The 18,597-nt window shown below is 42.1% G+C and overlaps 1 non-coding gene across 1 annotated transcript; it reads left to right on the top strand.

Annotated features, from left to right (window-relative positions):
- The first annotated feature begins 7,982 nt into the window (after positions 1 to 7,982).
- Positions 7,983 to 8,089, top strand: LOC130842605 (U6 spliceosomal RNA). Its single transcript, XR_009050489.1, has one exon. It is a non-coding gene; the product is annotated as a U6 spliceosomal RNA (small nuclear RNA).
- The last annotated feature ends 10,508 nt before the right edge of the window (positions 8,090 to 18,597 follow it).

Here is an 18,597-nt window from a genome sequence, read left to right as displayed (position 1 = left end):
TTTGCCTTTTTATATACTTCTATATCTAGCTAAGTTTTTGGTAGTACGGACAAAATATCTCTCATACTTTCCTTTCATCCCTATCTTTTATACACTTCTATTCCTTTCTTTTTCTTTGCATATTTCCAACCACATTACGCTCTTCTGTTCCCCTTTCTTCCAGCCATTTCAAGTTTATTTTATCTTAACATACTTATAAGCAACACTATCGGTCTGCTCAGACTCCTTGCTCTATTCTCCAGATGATGCACTGCCTTGGTATTAATATTAGGCTTTTGTCTTTATCTTAGTTCTTAGTACAGTTGTCTAATTACATTCTGAGAATCTCCACTCTCTCTGGTGGTACTCCAGCTCATTTCTATATTTGATCCTAGCTTACAAAATCTCCCTGGATTGATGTTTGTATGTGTAGGGTGTTATTTGTTGTTTGTTTGCTTTTGCTTTTGTCTCTGATTTGTTCTGTTTCAGTTGTCAATTTCTGCTGGGTTTCTCTTTGAATATCTGATAGCACACTGGGGTTCTGTCAGGTCTTTCTAGAGCCTTATGTCCTAACGGATTCAATAATTGTGTGTCTTATACATGTATGTGTTTCCTAGACTGAATATTCGTTTAATCCAATACTTGGACATTAGTCTGAAGCTTGGACAGTCTTCTATAAACACCTCTATCACCAGGACAAGCAACCCCAAAAGTTTGGAAAACCATGAGGAAACAAAGAAACCCCATGCAGGCAAAGGAGCAGGAAAAAAACCCACAAGACCAAATAAATGAGGAGGAAATAGGAAAAATGCCTGAAAAAGAATTTAGAGTAATGATAGTCAAAATGATACAAAATCTCAATAACAAAATAGAGAAAGTACAAGAAACAGTTCATAAGAACTCAGAAAAACAAACAGCAATGGATAACAAAATAACTGAAATTAAAAATACTCTAGATGCTATAACCAGCAGAATGACTGAGGCAGAAGAACGAATAAGTGAGTTGGAAGATAGAATGGGAGAAATAAACGCCACAGAGCAGGAAAAAGAAAAAAAAATAAAAAGACTAGAAGACAGCCTCAGAGACCTCAGTGATAACCTTAAACGTACCAACATTCGAATCATAGGCATCCCAGAAGAAGAAGAAAACAAGAAAGGGTCTGAGAAAATCTTTGAAGAGGTTCTAGTGGAAAACTTCCCCAACATGGGAAAGGAAATAATTCACCAAGTCCAAGAAGCACAGAGAGTCCCATACAGAATAAACCCAAGGAGAAATACACCAAGACACATATTAATCAAACTAACGACAATTAAACACAAAGAAAAAATATTAAAAGCAGCAAGAGAAAAGCAACAAACAACATATAAGGGAAAACCCATCAGGATAACAGCTGACCTTTCTACAGAAACTCTGCAGGCCAGAAGGGAATGGCAGGATATCCTGAAAGTCCTGAAAGAGAGAAACCTACAGCCAAGAATACTCTACCCAGCAAGAATCTCATTCAAATTTGATGGAGAAATCAAAAGCTTTCCAGACAAGCAAAAGTTAAGAGAATTCAGCACCACCAAACCAGCCTTACAACAAGTGCTAAAGGAACTTCTCTAAGTAGGAAACACAAGAAAAGGAAAACACCTACAAATACAAACCCAAAACAATTAAGAAAATGGTCATTGGAACACACATGTCAATAATCACTTTAAATGTCAATGGATTAAATGCTCCAACCAAAAGACACAGACTGGCTGAATGGATACAAAAACAAGACCCTTCTATATGCTGCCTACAAGAAACCCACTTCAGACCAAGGGATACATATAGACTGAAAGTAAAGAGATGGAAAAAGATATTCCATGCAAATGGAAGTCAAAAGAAAGCTGGAGTAGCAATACTCATATCAGACAAATTAGACTTGAAAGTAAAGACTATTAAAAGAGACAAGGAAGGGCACTACATAATGATCAAGGGATCCATCCAAGAAGAACATATCACAATGGTAAATATCTATGCCCCCAATATAGGAGCACCTCAATACATAAGGCAAATGCTAACAGCTATAAGAGGGGACATCGACAGTAACACAATTATAGTGGGAGACTTGAACACCCCACTTACATCAATGGACAGATCATCCAAACAGAAAATAAATAAGGACACACAAGCTTTAAATGACACATTAGACCATCTCGACTTCATTGATATTTATAGGACATTCCATCCAAAAACGACAGACTACACTTTCTTCTCAAGTGCACACAGAACATTTTCCAGGATAGATCATATCTTGGGTCACAAATCAAACCTCAGCAAATTCAAGAAAATTGAAATCATATCAAGCATCTTCTCAGACCACAACGCCATGAGACTAGATATCAATTACAGGAAAAAAACTGCAAAAAATACAAACACATGGAGGCTAAACAATTCACTCTTAAACAACCAAGGAATCACTACAGAAATCAAAGAGGAAATCAAAAAATATCTAGAAACAAATGACAACGAAAACACAACAACCCAAAACCTATGGGATGCAGCAAAAGCAGTTCTAAGAGGGAAGTTTATAGCAATACAGTCCTACCTTAAGAAACAAGAAAATGATCGAATAAACAACCTAACCTTACACCTAAAACAACTAGAGAAAGAAGAACAAAGAAACCCCAAAGTGAGCAGAAGGAAAGAAATCATAAAGATCAGAGCAGAAATAAATGAAAAAGAAAGGAAAGAAACCATAAGAAAAATAAATAAAGCTAAAAGCTGGTTCTTTGAGAAGATTAACAAAATTGATAAACCATTAGCCAGACTCATCAAGAAAAAAAGGGAGAAGATGCAAATCAACAGAATTAGAAATGAAAAAGGAGAAGTCACAACGGACACCTCAGAAATACAAAACATCATGAGAGACTACTACAAGCAACTATATGCCAATCTATTGGATAACCTGGAAGAAATGGATACATTCTTAGAAAAATACAATCTTCCAAGACTGAACCAGGAAGAAATAGAAACCATGAACAGACCAATCACAAGTACAGAAATTGAGGCAGTGATTAAAAATCTACCAACACACAAAAGCCCAGGACCAGATGGATTCACAGGCGAATTCTATCAAACATTTCGAGAAGAGTTAACACCTATCCTTCTCAAACTCTTCCAAAACATTGCAGAAGGCGGAGCACTCCCAAACTCATTCTACGAGGCTACCATCACCCTGATACCAAAACCAGGCAAAGATGTCACAAAAAAAGAAAACTACAGACCAATATCACTGATGAATATAGATGCAAAAATCCACAACAAAATACTAGTTAACAGACTGCAACAGCACATTAAAAAAATCATACACCATGATCAAGTGGGGTTTATCCCTGGGATGCGAGGATTCTTCAATATACGCAAATCAATCAACGTGATACATCATATCAACAAATTGAAGGATAAAAACCATATGATCATTTCAATAGATGCAGAAAAAGCTTTTGACAAAGTTCAACATCCATTTATGATAAAAGCTCTCCAAAAAATGGGCATAGAAGGAAATTATCTCAACATAATAAAAGCCATATATGACAAACCAAAAGCCAACATTGTTCTCAATGGAGAAAAACTGGAAGAATTCCCTCTAAGAACAGGAACAAGACAAGGGTGTCCACTCTCACCACTGTTATTCAACATAGTTTTGGAAGTGTTAGCCACAGCAATCAGAGAAGAAAAAGAAATAAAAGGAATCCAAATTGGAAAAGAAGAAGTAAAATTGCCACTCTTTGCAGATGGCATGATATTATATATAGAAAACCCTAAAGACTCTACCAGAAAACTGCTAGCACTCATTGATGAGTTTAGTAAAGTAGCAGGATACAAAATTAATGCACAGAAATCTCTTGCATTCCTATACACTAACAACGGAAGAGCAGAAAGAGAAATTAAGGAAACTCTCCCATTCACCATTGCAACAAAAAGAATCAAATACCTAGGAATAAACCTGCCTAAGGAGGCAAAAGATCTGTATGCAGAAAACTTTAAGACATTGATGAAAGAAATCAAAGATGACACAAACAGATGGAGGGACATACCATGTTCCTGGATTGGAAGAATCAACATCGTGAAAATGACTGTACTACCCAAAGCAATTTACAGATTCAACGCAATCCCGATCAAATTACCAATGGCATTTTTCACAGAACTAGAGCAAGAAATCTTATGATTTGTATGGAAACGCAAAAGACCCCGAATAGCCAAAGCAATCTTGAGAAGGAAAAATGGAGTTGGTGGAATCAGGCTTCCTGACTTCAAACTATACTACAAGGCCATAGTGATCAAGACAGTATGGTACTGGCACAAAAATAGAAAGGATGATCAATGGAATAGAATAGAGAACTCAGAAGTAAGCCCAAACACATATGGGCACCTTATCTTTGACAAAGGAGGCACGAGTATACAATGGAAAAAAGATAGCCTCTTCAATAAGTGGTGCTGGGAAAATTGGACAGCAACATGTAAAAGAATGAAATTAGAACACTTCCTAACACCATACACAAAAATAAACTCAAAATGGATTAAATACCTACATGTAAGGCCAGACACTATCAAACTCCTAGAGGAAAACATAGGCAGAACACTCTTTGACATACATCAAAGCAACATCCTTTTTGACCCACCTCCTAGAATCAGGGAAATAAAATCAAGAATAAACGAATGGGACCTCATGAAACTTAAAAGCTTTTGCACAGCAAAAGAAACCATAAACAAGACTAAAAGGCAACCCTCAGAATGGGAAAAAATAATTGCCTATGAAACAACGGACAAAGGATTAACCTCCAAAATATACAAGCAGCTCATGCAGCTTCATACCAAAAAAGCAAATAACCCAATCCACAAATGGGCAGAAGACCTAAATAGACAGTTCTCCAAAGAAGACATACAGATGGCCAACAAACACATGAAAAGATGCTCAACATCACTCATCATCAGAGAAATGCAAGTCAAAGCCACAATGAGGTATCACCTCACACCAATCAGAATGGGCATCATCACAAAGTCTGGAAACAACAAATGTTGGAGAGGGTGTGGAGAAAAGGGAACTCTCCTGCACTGTTGCTGGGACTGTAAGTTGGTACAGCCACTATGGAAAACAATTTGGAGGTTCCTTAAAAAACTACAAATAGAACTACCATATGATCCAGTAATCCCACTCCTGGGCATATACCCAAAGAAAACCATAATCCCAAAAGAAACTTGTACCATAATGTTTATTGCAGCACTATTTACAATAGCCAGGACATGGAAGCAACCTAAATGCCCATCAACAAATGAATGGATACAGAAGATGTGGCATATATATACAATGGAATATTACTCAGCTATAAAAAGGGATGAGATGGAGCTATATGTAATGAGGTGGATAGAACTACAATCTGTCATACATAGTGAAGTAAGTCAGAAAGAGAAGGACAAATATTGTATGCTAACTCACATATACGGAATCTAAAAATGGTACTGATGAACTCAGTGACAAGAACAAGGAACCAGATACAGAGAATGGACTGGAGAACTCGAGGTATGGGAGGGGGCGGGGGGTGAAGGGGAAACTGAGAAGAAGCGAGAGAGTAGCACAGACATATATATACTACCAACTGTAATATAGTCAGTGGGAAGTTGTTGTATAACAAAGGGAGTCCAACTCAAGGATGGAAGATGCCTTAGAGGACTGGGGCAGGGAGGGTGGGGGGGACTCGAGGGGGGGGCGTCAAGGAAGGGAGGGAATACGGGGATATGTGTATAAAAACAGTTGATTGAACCTGGTGTACCCCCCCAAAAAAAAATAAAAAAAATAAAAAAAAAAAGAATCAGCCTGCCAGTGCAGAGGACATGGGTTCAATCCCTGGTCTGGGGAGATCCCACAACTACTGAGCCTGTACTCTAGAGCCTGAGAACCATAACTACTGAGCCCACTTGCCACAGCTACTGAAGCCCACGCACCTAGAGCCCGTACTCTGCAATAAGAGAAGCCACCACAATGAGAAGCCCACACACCACAACAAAGAGTAGCCCCCACTCTCTGCAACTAGAGAAAGCTCATGCGCAGAAATGAAGACCCAATGCAGCCAGTAAATAAATAAAGTTTTTAAAGAATAAGTAAAATAAAAGTTAAAAAAAAAAAAAAAGCGAGGGAGCAAGTCCTGTGAGTCTCTAGTTAGAGGGGCAACCATGCCCAGAGCACTTGTTGTTCACATTTCCATCTCTGCCAGCAATTAGTGCCCTCAGCAGGGTCTTCATAAACCAGCCTCCATTGGCCATCTATTCTAGAGCAGAGCTGGCACTCGAGTTGCCTCTCAGGCCTGTACCTGCTGCCTCAAGCTGCTTAAAAGAGATTATCAAAAAGGCTCCTGGGACCCTGTGTAGGTCCAGCAGAAGAGCATGGCATGATCAGTCGGTGATGTATGTAGGCTAGAGCCTTTGGTGACAGGAGCTCCCTGATGGCCAGTTGGTTATCCAGCCACGGCATAAGCACCTCCAGGACCCAAGAAACTACCTCCCCATGCTGCCTGCCCCACTGGGGTCCTCTCACAGAACAGGAAATACTCCACAAAGTACATTGAGGCCTAGCTCATCTTAGCCTCCAATGTAGGTTGGAAACTCCTCCAGGGCCCATGTCTTGTCTTTGCCTCCCCAGTGCCCAGTTCTAGGTCTGGCATTTAGCAAGTGTCTGATAAACATTTATTGAATTGAATTGAATTGAATTGAATTGAATTTGAATTGAATTGAATTGAAATTTCACCCTGACTCTCTGAAACCTCTACTTTTTAGACTGTGGGGACCACATAACAAAATTCTTCTTCCATATATCAACTCTCTGGGCAAAAGGAAATGGCTGAGGTGGGAATTAAACATTTACTGAGCATTTACTAAGTGTCAGGGCTATATGATTTCCAAATGTTGCTTCACTTAATCCTCCAAAAACTCTCTGAAGTAGTTGCTCTTTTCCTTTTTATGGAGGCAGAGATAAATCTTAAAACAGCCCTGGTTACAATTCTGGCTCTACCATTTATTAGCTCTGTGCCTCTGGGGACACTTCCAATCTCTCTAGCCCTATAATCTTTTTAGTTCATCACTCTGCCTCCCAGGGATTTGAAGACAGCAATTACATCCCCTCTGAGACTTCTCTTATCTCCAGGCAGCACATATCCAGCTCTTTCCAATGTCTTTCATGGTACAGTGGTCAAGGGCACTGGCTCCACAATTAGAATAACTAGGGTTTATCTCTAAACACATCACCTTGTGTGCAAATGACTTAACCTCTCTGGATGTTGGCTTTCCTAACTTTGTGACATGGGAGACTCACAGTGCCATAGAATTGTTGTAAAGATTAAATAAGATCACAAATGTAAGCACCTCACTCCACGGCACACAGTAGGTCCTCACGAGACACTGCTGCTCCTGGCTTTGAGTTCCACCCTGCACCATTTCAACTGAGTTCAGGCCAGGTTGCTGGTGTCCGGTTCACATCATGTGACACCAGATCTGGACATTATCTTGGCCCCTTCATTTTCCAGGGAACACCATAGTCTGCCGTGCCAGCCCGGATCCTGCCTCTTGGGAGGAAGTAAAGAACCAGAGCGTGTGAACAAGACCAGGGTCATACCACTTCCAGGAACCCATACAGGCTCTGCTGATAAATCATGACTCAAGAACTGGTGATAAATAAACTGGTGTTTACTCTAAAGACAAGAGCAAAAACAGTGATTTGATCTAAACAGTTGGATTCTTGTTATATTAACTGTTTCAGAGCAACCATTGGCAAACCTTCTCCATCCCAGGAGAATTAGTGGCTATAATACCAGGAAGCAGATCACTACCCTAGGGTAATTTCTTAGGTCCCAAAGGCACATTTTTTTCACGTGTAAATGTTTCTAAAATCAGAATGCATCTGATAATCAATGGACAATAATCATCAATTAAAATAGTGCCAGTTTCCTCCTTCCAGGAAGCTATAATTAGACTGATGATGGCGCTCACTTTGGCAGCACAGGTACTAAAATTGAAACAATGCAGAGAAGATTCGCATGGCCCCTGCACAAGGGTGATGCACAGATTAGTGAAAAGTTCCATATTTTTAGAGAAGAGACTTACGGTTGCCAAGAGGGAGGGGACAAGGGAGGAACGGATTGGGAGTTTGAGGTTAGCAGATGCAGACTATTATATACTGAGTGGATAAACAGCAAGGTCCTACTGTACAGCACAGGGAGCTATATGCAATATCCTGTGATAAACCGTAATGGAAAAGAACATGAAAAAGAATGTATATATAAGTGTAACTGAATCTCTTTTTTGTACACCAGAAACTAATACAACATTATAAATCAACTATACTCCAATAAAATAAAATAAATAAGTTGATGATGGACATTAGACTAGAGGAAGCCTCCATTGACTGAGCACCTACTATCTGCTAGACCACATGCTAGATGCCAGAGCCTTTTGTTTTCATTGCTTTCTTTTATGCTCTTTGAGCATGTGTTTTTCCCCTTTATAAAAAATAATAATCATTGAAGAAAACTTTAAAAATACAAGCAGCTCAAGTATCCCGGAGTTCCCCAGTAAAGAGACATCTAGAGCCCCTTCAGAACCTAAGGGGCCATAACACAGTGAAAACCTCAACTTGCATAATTGTAGGGGCAAAAGCAAACTCCACCCACATCACTCAGGTACTTCTGAGGATCCAGGATAGCTTATCTTCTCTTGGTAGCCACCTCTCTCTCCAGACCTCTGCTCCAAGCTTCTCTACCATGCAATTCTGCCCATTCAAGCTTCCCCAAATTGCCATCGTATCTTCCCTTGTCTTCTCACACCCAGACATTGATATTCTCTTAATTCCCCAAAGCACAGGTGACACTAGACCTTAGTGTTTGACCAGCTCTACTCAAGTCCTAAGGGGACTACAAAACAGGAAAGTAAAATGGAAAAATGAATCCCAGATGATGCTGATTCCAAAGACCAACATCCTTAGCCAACAGAAGGGACCTCTATCTTTAGCCAAAGCAGGGTACCATTTTGCTCTGTCTGGGCTAATTTCATAAGCAAGAACTCCCTTTCACCTCCTGTCCTCTGGGTTCCAGAGCCCCAATCCTCTCCCTCTGGGCCCTGCTAAAGAAGCCCAAAATGTGTTATTATATTAGTTGAGATAACACTAGATACTTTAAGAGCAAAACTCTGACATTCCAGAGTCTTAAAAGAAGAGTTCCTTCTACCCTTACAAAGTTCAGTCAGGGAGAGGGCAGGGGCCCATGGAGCTATACTCCATAAAGTCATTCAGGGACCCAGGCTCAGAGGATCTGCCATCTTCTATACATGCCAGTTTGCCCTGGGCATCAACAGGGCAGTCTGCATCTCCTGACCAGTCTGCAGACAGGGCAAGAGAAGGAATCATGTGTAGAAGGTTTTTGTGGCCAATCCTACACGTGACATGTGAAACTTCCACCCATATTCCATTAGCTGGAACACATGGCCATGCCTCATTGCAAAAAGGCTGGGAAACACAGGACAACTTGTGCCCAACAGGAAAAGGAAGCAGATTTCTCAAACGAAAGTCACTCTCTGCCACAGGCACCATCATGATGTGCCCTGTACCCAGGAAGACAGCATCTTCTAGCTGATGATGCAGAACAATTTACCACCCACTCCCTTTGCTTCGAGCTCTCCTTCCAGACTAGTTTCTGGCCATGCTGCTCCAAAACCAAAAGCCTATTTCGGTGTTTCTCCTAAATAATAAAGAAATCTCCCTCCAAAAAAAATCATTTCTGCTACCAACCCTAGAAATACTTGCTATTGTTTTTGTGTATGTTTTTGTCCCCCTACATAGAAAAAAATATTTAAAGAAATCACTCACAATCTTACAACTCTATGAATTTTAATGTTTCTTTCCTTTATATTTCCATATGCCCAAACTTTGTACAAACTTCAAAGTCCTGTTCAAATGATACACCTTTCTTGAGCCTGAGGCTCAGAGAGATTAAGCAACTTGCCAGAGGTCACACAGCTAGGAAATAGTATACCTAACCATGATCTAACCCCAGAACCAAGGCTCTTTCCAAGCCAGCATGCTCTCTCTCAATATTCCTTGTAATTGTCCCTGGCCTTTTATTCACCCCTCTCTGCTGGATGGTAATTATCTGTGTCTAAAATATAAAGTGACCCACCTATGACAAATCTTACCTTCCTTATTAGAGTATCAGCTCCCAAAAGGCCAGAGCTATATTTAATTCCTCTTTGTAACCACAAGTCCTGAACCATAACACCTGTTTAATTCTCTACCACCCAAAGAAGCAAACATCAAATTGGAAGCTACCTAAAAGGATCTGGTCCAATCCACTGCCCAATTCACAGCCCCCTTCCCATTTCACAGGTGACCACAGCACAGACTTTGGGACCTAACAGATCCAAGTTCACTTTCCCCTCCACTACCATGTGACTTTGGACAAGTTACTGAACTTCTCACTTGGTGAAACCCAAATGAGTTAATGCACAACACATTCAATTAAACAGTGTTGATTACATTATTATTAATATTATTACTTATTATTACCATAATTATTATTATCCACCCTCTGACTTTTCCAAATTGTTTACCATAGAAAGAAGTGAATAAAACCTTTAAGGCCTGGCAACAAAAAGGAGGCGAGATTTTGAGTGGCTTCTCATGACCCTTGGAGAGCAGAGTGGTGCAAGTACTCTTTGGGGGAATTCTTGACCCTTCTAAAATCCCATTAAACCTAAACACACATCTGTTAGCACACACCAAGCAGGCAGTGTCTGCTTTCAGCCAGCACTGAGTAGTACAAGGAGGAATATTATATCCAGTAACTCATATGGAACTATTTATCCCCAATCACTTTGTGCTTTTCCTTCAACTTTTCCATAGTCTTTGGTTTCAAAGGCCATTTTAGAATGACTGAATTTCCTTGCAAAGTAAGTCTCCCTCTGCCCCCACAAGAAAAGAGAGAGAGAGAGAGAATGTTTTAGGAAAATCTCTTCAGGGCATAGGGGCTATGAATTTCCAAATTTGCTTTCTCCTGCTCTCCTTTTTTCTTTTAAACAAAAATTGTCCAGGAAACCAGGATTCATTAAGAGTGATGGGGAAAAAATATGACTGAGTTGAAAGGAGTTTGCAGCTTAGTGCTTAGCAGGGAACTCACAAGGCTCTTTTAGGGGAATCTTATAAGATCAAAGAATATGAGAACTGGGAAGAACCTCAGAAATCATATAGTTTCAACTCCTCATTTGAAGGTAGGAAAATTGAGGTCCAGGGGAGAACAATTAATTATTCAAAGTGACACAGCAAGTCAGCCAAATAACTGAGACTTGAACTCAGGTTTGCCATAATTCAGCCAAATTAGGCCAACTTCTCTAGAAAGCAGAGCCTGAGGCAAGGATTATGTATAGCATTGATGCTTTCCTTGGGAGGCACAAGCCCAGACAGGGAGAATGAAGAAAAATCGAAGCAAGGCAAGAAAAATTGGGCAGCGATGCAATGTGATTCCATGAGAAGCACTCTGCTGCCTGCACCAACCAGCAGGCTGGTTTACTCAGGACTTCTCAGGAGCTGTAAGGAGAAACTGCCTCTCTAGGTTGGGGATCTAGAAACTGCATCATCTCTGACCAATCAGATGGTAAGCTGGTGGGTAAAGAACAGTTCAGTTTCTTCACCCTCAGTTGGGATAGCTGAGGCATATGTGCTACACCAACTCCCAGGTTGGGTGACCAATGCATCTGAATTTGCCTGGGACTTCCCTGAATTTTGCACTGAAAGACCTTCATCTCAGGGGGGCTTACCCCAAGTAAAGTGGATCAGTTTGTCCCCCTCTCCCAGAGGACCCTGGTGTGATTCGGCTCCAGCTATCCACAGTAACTCCTTACTGGTTTCCTTCCCTTTCCTGTTCACTCCGCTGCAGATGCTTCCTAAGATCATTACCCAATTAAATGGCTTGCCTTTCAGTCTTCATCGCAGGGATGTCTGCTTCCGGGAGAACCCAAGTGCCTAGCACATAGCATGCGCTCAGTTGTTTCATATGATCGTCATGAGCCATCATATTGAAACAACATACACTGTCTTCTCCCTCTCCCTTCCAGTTGCTCTGGGAACTTGAGCAACCTGGCTGTGTCACCCCCGGTCCATTCCTCAGCTGTCCCACAAGTCAGCAGTCTGAACGAGAGCTTGAATCTGGTTTTGCCCTCTCCAGGCAGCAGGATGGTAACTGAAATTGTCAGGCAGGGTCTACCTGGTACGGGCACATATTTGTATATCACAATATTTGCACAACTGCTTTAACTATGGAATTTTGTGCCCTAAAAGACTGAAGTGAGAATGACTAAACTATTCATAGAATAGAACACTACATACAATTTATCATACAATTAAGTCCTTTTTTAATAATATATTTAATAGTGCAGAGTTCCTCACAGTGTGATCAGCAATCCATCTACCTACATCCGAAACATGAGGGTGGGCGGCTTGTTCAAAATGATGGTTCCACAGTCCCACGCAGGCACCTCCTACTAAATGCTGCTGAGTGCAGCCCATCATCTCCAAGAGATTCTGAGGCACATTTAACTTGGAGCATCACCAGCCTGAACAGCTGATGGAGGCTCTGCCAACACTTCCATCTCAGACTTCTGGCCTCCAGAACCCCAAGAAAATAATTTTTGTTTTTTCAAGCCACCCAGTCTATGGTACCTAGTTATGGCAGCCCTCATAAACTAATACAGCAAGAAAGAAATAGGTCTGCCTTGGTTATTCCTGTATCCCTAGCACCTGGACCATTTCCTGCCACACAGTAGGTGTTTAAGAAATAAGTGTTAAATGAACACTCTGAAAATACAAGCTACTTACTGTCCCCCCACCAAACGCCTAAAAGCCCCTTCCCCATCCAGCCAAAGAAATCCCATTTTCCTTCAAAATTCAGTTCAGGCTCATATTCTCCTATGATGTCCTTAGCCCCACTGGACAGAATTGATCACTCTCTTCTCTGTGCTTTTCTGAACTTTGTAGACACACGTGTACATCATTGTAGCTGCTAGGCCATATTCAACTCTGATCACTGCCATCCAACACTGGGCCTGGTGCCGAGGAAATGACCCATCATGAATCTGCCAAGCTCTTTGAATCCTTATTATCTAGCTGCAAAGCAGACAGGCCCTGTCTGCTAGTGACTTCCTGCCTGATGGGGGACGGATCCATAAACACATGTGTCTGGCAAATACTGGTGTAGAAGTGACTTTCCAGGCCCAAGATGGAGCCGCTCCTGCCCAGGGTGCCACGTCAGCAAATCAAGACAGAGAGAACTTCCATGTCCCTATAGATGCTCCGCTTGCCAAGAAACACAGTGTATCCGGTCAGCCAGTCCTCAAACGCTCAGCCAGCTCTGGGCTCTATACTTATTTCCTTATTCCTTCTCACCACTGACAAGGCTGACAGTGTGGCCCCAGCCAATGAGATAGTTTCTATTTTTCTCTTCCTTCTTCTTTATTCTTTACCCTATAAAATCTTCCTACCTACTGCCCCACTTTGCAGTTCTATGAATGGAGAGTGTCTGCTTCATGAAGTTTGTTTATCACCTACATTATCTTCTTTAATTTTTTAACAGTAGGTTCTCAACAAATATTTGTTGGATTGAAATTTACCAAATTGTTGGTAAATTTCACATTCACACTACCTTGTTTGCTTAGAATGCTCACCTTTGTCCTCTCCTTCGGAACAAGCCACCCCCATTTTTCAAATCAAAACTTGAGTCCTAACTCTTCTAGAATTCCCTACCTGGCCCTTTGCGAACTCACTGAGCTCTGAGAATTACTTCTGAACATGATTCACTGTAAGAACATGAACTCAGCCCAGCTGCGAGTCGGGCACAAGGCTTCCATCCTGGGCCCCAGACCACTTCTAAAACCCTGAAGCCAGCAACAGGCAGGTCTCTTCCTGCCCTGCACGGACCCAGCCTGGGCTGGGGGCCCTGCACACTGCAGGGACTGAGGCAAAACCAGCCGGGGTTGCACAGCCTGCATTTTGCCTTAAGGAACAAAATCTGCATGGAAAGAAAACACTGACAGGAACCATCTGCCCTCCCCCAAAGCTTGAAAGAAGCTACATGTGGACCACTTAATCCTTCCTCTCTCCTCTCAGCCAGGAATGAATTTCATTTGGAGGGAAAATTGAGCTGGGGGGGGGGGGGGGGCTGTGAGGGAGAGGGAGCAGAGAGAGGTAGGCCAGACACATCTGGACAGCTTTGCTCTGTAAATTCAGAAGACTGCAGGGAATCACTTTCTCCCCTTGACAAAGGAAATGGGCCATGGTCAGAAATTGATGACTTGCAAAACTCATGCAGGCGAAGAGGTTATTGTGCCTCAAGGTCTTTGGGGCTTAGAAAAGAGGAAAGAGCAAATAATTTAAATGGGGCAGCTGTTTGTAGGACCAGAAATCCCACCACCAGTACCAGTCAGCAGGGAGAGCCGTCCTGGGTCCCCAGCGTCATCCCCCTATTGATTTGTTCAATTATTTAGCAAAAAAAGGCTTAAGACCTACCTGAGATATTTCTGCCAGGCAGAATGCTTGGTGCTAGGGAAATAGTCACGGGCTTAGATTCATCTTCATCTCTAACAGCCTCACGGGGGAAACAGCCACATAAGCAATAATATCCAGACCAACAGTCACAGGCAATCATCTGGAAACCAGGACAGATCTGGTGTTAAGTACTATAAACGAGGTATTTGAAAAAAACGATTCCCTTAACTAGTACCTTGACTTTGGGGGAGACGTGGTATGAAACAAAGCTTTAGAGAACAGGGCACAAAGCCGGATTCTGAAGGTGGTTCAGAAAGAAAAAATCTTACAAGAAAGAAGGCAAAAAGCATAGCAGTGTGAAAGTCAGTGCACATTTGGGGAACAAGCAGTTGGGTGTTGGGTGTGACCAAGGCTGGGAAATGTGGTGGAAAGTGGTAGGAGAGAAGCCTGTAGAAGGAGGCAAGGACCACTTCTTGGAAGACAGGGCGTGCATCAGCACTGCACATCAATACTGAGTGACCTTATCCGTGAAAGTACGTACTCCAAAAGAGAGGCTGCAGGAAACAAGGGAGAGCTGAAATCCAAAGCAGCCTTTTATAAACACAAAATTCACTTGAAACTCATCTTTTCTCCTTAAAAAAAAAAAAAAAGTGCAGTTTGTATTCTGCTTCTTAATATAATTTTGGCTTTAATGTTTTCCTACCTCTTCAAGTAGAATAAATACCCAGCAGATGGTTTTATGTCTTCCAACATATGGCCATGCAGCACTAGGCATGTGTAAACCCCAGTCTGGGGAGCAGAGCTTGTTGAAGGTAGAGCCCCAATCAAAGTTTAAATCAGTAGAAGATGAAGGAAGAAAATGAAGCCTTCATTCCTAGCTTCACCCTATCCAATCCCAGGCCCCTCCCCGCAACAAGCAAGAAAACAGAGGTAAAGGACACAGTTCTCTCTTCTGCAAGTGGACACAAATCCAGAGCTAAATATATGAGGTCCCCATCCACTAAGCGATACAAATTTCCCTGTCTTCTGCCAGTCCCACAACTTATCAGGGATCTTTTCTAATGAGGTGACCCAACACTTTATTCTCAAAACATCTCAGCCCTTGGTGGTCCTCTTCCTCTAAGGGTCTAACAGTCTTTTGCTAGACTTTACAAGAAAACTGTAATACAACAAGAACAGAGGAATCACCAGAGTTCCATCCATATTCCTCTCTGCTCCCTACTTTGTAGCCCAAATACAGTTTCTCCTCGATGGTCAAGGTCAACCACACAAGACAAGCTCTTTTCCTTTGTTTACCTCGTGGCTCCAGGAGCCTCAAATGGCCAGGGAACCCCCATAACTTCCAATTTAGTAGAATGACTATTTCCCCAGTCAGATCATTTTTTCCCTTGAGTACTTCCTAAGGCTCAGCAAACCACAGAACCCCAAGTCAAGAAGCAACATTCTGAGCGTGAATCATTCAGTTCAGCCATAAATGGTACCACCCCAACTCCACCTCTCAGTTCCTAAATCTATGGTCACCCATTCAGAATACATACCACATCCTGAAAAACAGCACCCCAAACTTGCCATCGGTTACCTCCCAGCTTTCACCATATTCAAATCTTCAGTATGACATTTCACTCTCCTTTAAAGGTCAGCTGAGAATGGAGATTATGATAAAAGTAAGGATTGTCATAATAACCAGTCCACTGCCTTATGTCTTTCACTGTACATATCAGGGACTTAGGGTTGGTCTGTGGGGCTGCAAAACTGGGCATTATCAGTTGTAAGAGGCGTGGAGTGGAGTCCATGCACGGAGTACCCATCAGCTCTTTTGCTTGCCTCGTATCCTCTCAGTTTATCTTCAATTCTACCTATTACTGCAGCAACAAGCCTGCAAGTTTAGTCTGACAGCTGATGGCCTCAGCCCCTACCATCAACCTCAGGCTTTTTGCCCTGGCATTCTCTGACACTATGGTGTGAGATGCCTACAAAGTCCCATTCATTTGTCGGGCATAGGCAAACCTGGAAACAAGAGGGTAGCAGCACTCCATGGAGACAGTAGACAAATGTTTCCTTTTTCCATCACTTGGGTGGATAACTCTGAAATTCTCCAAGGGTCCCAGTGGGAAAGCCCCAATCACCCACAGTCGTGGTCAGCTCAATAACACAACCTGATATTGGCTTCCCCTCCATCCCTGTTTTTCCCTTCCCAGACCCCCACCCATTTTTCCTGGAATCACGTGGCAATGTCAATAACCTGCCCACAGGCACTTATCTCTGGATCTACTTTTTGGGATAACATAATCTGTGAAAAATTGCTGTAAGAAGTGCTCTTGGAAAGCAGGCCTTCCGGATGGGATTTTGGAACTGTAATACTCACACGTCAGATGGTAATAAAGAACTCACTGCTGGTGGTGAGTGGGCTGGTGATAACCCCAAGACTTATGAAGTACCAAGACAGAGGTGGATGGGAAGGAGGTAAAGAAAGTATGGGGACATTGAATGACATGACAGTGGTGGTAACTCTGAGGACTGTAGATTTGGCTACCTGTGGTCAACAGTTTTAGAAGCCCTGACAGAAAGAAACTGACAGCTCTGTTAGCCAACTATCTGTTCAAGATTTGCTGTAAAAAGTCGGGAGGCCTCTAAAGCAGTTGGGATGGCTCTTTGAAGCTTGGACACAAATTTGGCCTATAGTACATGAGGAAGAGGTACCAAACTGCCTAGGCAGTGTACCAAGGAAAGGGTCAGAGGCTCAGGAAAGTAAGAATATCAGGACAGTGTTTTCATGTGAGACCATTTGTCATCTTGTGTTACGCAAATGCATCAAGCCTATTGCACACCCAGGTTAGAAGAGTTGATCAGAGCCACCCAGACTGTATTTTGGAAGAGCTAGAGATCCTTCTTTTAATCTGGGCCTCTCTTAAAGCTTCCAGTTTTTCAAGTCACTTTGCAAACAGGTGAGAGCAATGCACCTAAATGTGGCATCAACTGAACTCCAGATTTTTCAGAAACCCAGTTAGCATCATGCCTCCTTCATAGTGGAAGGGAGAACAGGAGAGACCATTTTGTCCTTGGAGGAGATAATCTGACATGCGCTACGTCAGGGAAGGGTCTGCCAACTAAGGCCTGCAGGCCAAATCAAGCCCACAGCCTGTTTTTTGTAAATAAAAATTTGTGGGAACACAGTCACGCTTATTGTTTGCATATTGTCTATGGCTGTTTTGTCACTACAACAGCAGAAGTGAGTAGTTGCAAGAGACACAGTGTGCCCAAAGCTAAAATTATTTCCTATCTGACCTTTTACAGAGAAAGTTTGCTAACTCCGCTCCAGATCACTGGAATTGTACAGACACTCGATTTCACAGGATGTACAACTCACCCTCTGCACAAATGTATCTTGCCAACATCTAGGGTATCTGTCTAGGTCTTACCCACTGTAGGAAAGGAAAAAGTTTTCCTTGACCCATTTAGGGTCCCTGACTGGATCTGAAAATTAAACAGGCAAGGACAGATTAACAGGAGAAAAGCATACAAGTTTTATTGAACTTTGACATGTGCATGGGAGCCTTCATAAAAGAATCAAGACCCAAAGAAGTAACCAGAACAGGAGCTTTTATATCTTTTAGACATAGAAACAATGAATTTGTGAAGACTTGACAGGACAAAGGAGTTTGGGCTATGGTAGTAAATAAGAAGTAACTGGGAAGATGAGTTAGTTTAACAAGGTTTGACTGTACAGATTTGTACAGATTTCTTAACCCCAAATCCCCCCTCTCTTGCCTTCTGGTACTTTTCACAGGGGAGTTTTATGACCAGTTTCAGAGAGAAGTAGGGGGAGGGGCAGGGCAAGGGTCAAAAAAGTCAGAGTGACCTTCCTGCTTCTGCCATTTTCTCAAACTCCTTCAGCTTAAGATATTCAATGCGCCAAGGTGCCGTACTGTCACCAAGCTTCTGGACAAGCATGACGTCCTGCAAGATAATGAGGCCATCAAGATCCGGTAGAATAAATTGTAGCACAGATCTGGAGAATTTAGGACAGTAAATGATGGTAAATACATTAATGCTGTCCCACCAGATACGAGCA

The sequence above is a fragment of the Hippopotamus amphibius genome, chromosome 1 (genome assembly GCF_030028045.1).
Source record: "Hippopotamus amphibius kiboko isolate mHipAmp2 chromosome 1, mHipAmp2.hap2, whole genome shotgun sequence".
NCBI lineage: Eukaryota > Metazoa > Chordata > Mammalia > Artiodactyla > Hippopotamidae > Hippopotamus > Hippopotamus amphibius.
The sequence above is the reverse complement of the archived record's forward strand: the minus strand, read 5'-3'. Positions and strand labels throughout refer to the sequence as shown.